The following is a 1,589-nucleotide window of genomic DNA, read 5'->3' on the forward strand; positions in this document are numbered from 1 at the left end:
GCAAGTTCCTGAGCACAAATTGTCGAGTTGCAGCATCAAACTTTTTTCAGAACAAAATTCTTCCCATGATTTTTTTTTTAGCTTTGATGTTAAAATTGTAATATTTAGCCACGTTTCTTTTTTTTTTCTTCTTTCATAAAAGATGATTGAATTTTGAGCTTCAAGCAAATCCAATATAGCTTTAATCCTTTTTCATTAAAATCTCTTCATTCATCAAATTCTCCTTATAATTAGAGGTGGCTACTATTTTTTGAGGTTATAAATTATATTCGATAGATAACAGGACTTATACATCACATGACAATAGAAACAAGATTACCCAATTGCTAGTGATATAATTCATAGAAGCCAAAATACTAATGGTAATACTTCTACCCATTTGCATTTAATGCCTTTAACTTTCTTTTGCAAAAAATTCAAAATTTGCTTGTAGGCAAATTTTGCTTACCCATTTGACAGTATATGATGAGCAGAAGCGAATTGTAGATAATTTTGGTGGTTTTGATAGAATTTTTTTTTTTTATCTAAAAATTGTAGCTAATTCTCAGTAATGATCACCAATGGTATTTCATATCTATCTAGATGAAGTTATGAACAACCTCTATAATTATTGTTGCTAATATTTCTTGTTTATTTCACTTGGTGAAATAATCATTCATCACAATGATACTTTTTTTATCCATTTAATGGAAGAAAAGGATAAATTGAGTCAAATCCTCCAGTTGTAAATGGCCAAGAACTAGAGATGGCCTGAAATTTACAAGATAGCTAAAGTTGCATTGAAGCGATTTTTTTATGATGAAGGTGTGTTTTTGAAAAATCTTTAGCATCATTTATGATAATCAACCAAAAATAGCCTCACAATAAAATTCTATTTACCAAAAATTCGCCATTAATAAGCAAATACTAAACAACTTTTCTTTCAAAACTTATTGGATCATTAACATAAGATATGGTAGTTTTTTTATGTCAAATATTCAATAAATGACCCACCCAACTCGATACGACCTGATTGTCGATTTCCGTGAATTATGCTTCTCCGGTACTCTATCAGCCTAATTTTCAAGCTGGTCCTATATCAAGATTTTTTAGTTTAGAAAGCATATTGGAGAGCTGATTTTGCTCTCTTAAATATTGTTCAACACTTAAAATTCTCAACTTCAATTTTAACATTGAAAAAGATATATTTTACAGAATTTTTTCTCTTGTTTTAGTGTCTGTTCACTTGATTGGTAATCAACTGTCAATGTGAATAAACTATTAGAAGTTTTTCTCCAACTCCAATACCAAATTGGAAAACCAACAATTAACGCCTCATTCTTCACTTCATTATTGTGATTTTAAAATTTATTTTCACTAGATGAGCCAATATAATTCTCCTTGGACTCTTTAATGCTATTCCAATTCGAATTCCAACTACATGACTACTTGGGACTATGCACAAGAAGTCAGTCTTTGCCTCTTCACTTGCTCCGATAATAGTAAAATTCAGCCAATGTCTGTCTTGATACAAATCCTTCACACTTAAGATATCTATAAATAGCTTGACTCCACTGCCCTGACTTCGATAGAATGCACTTGAAATTAAT

At 30.2% G+C, this 1,589-nt stretch overlaps 1 protein-coding gene across 2 annotated transcripts in view; it reads right to left on the minus strand.

Moving 5' to 3' along the window:
- Positions 1-1,589, minus strand: part of LOC110027781 (protein transport protein SEC16B homolog) — a 32,693-nt gene that overhangs the window by 22,238 nt on the left and 8,866 nt on the right. The window lies entirely within an intron of this gene.

The sequence above is a fragment of the Phalaenopsis equestris genome, unplaced genomic scaffold (genome assembly GCF_001263595.1).
Source record: "Phalaenopsis equestris unplaced genomic scaffold, ASM126359v1 Scaffold000445, whole genome shotgun sequence".
In the NCBI taxonomy this organism is placed as follows: Eukaryota; Viridiplantae; Streptophyta; class Magnoliopsida; order Asparagales; family Orchidaceae; genus Phalaenopsis; species Phalaenopsis equestris.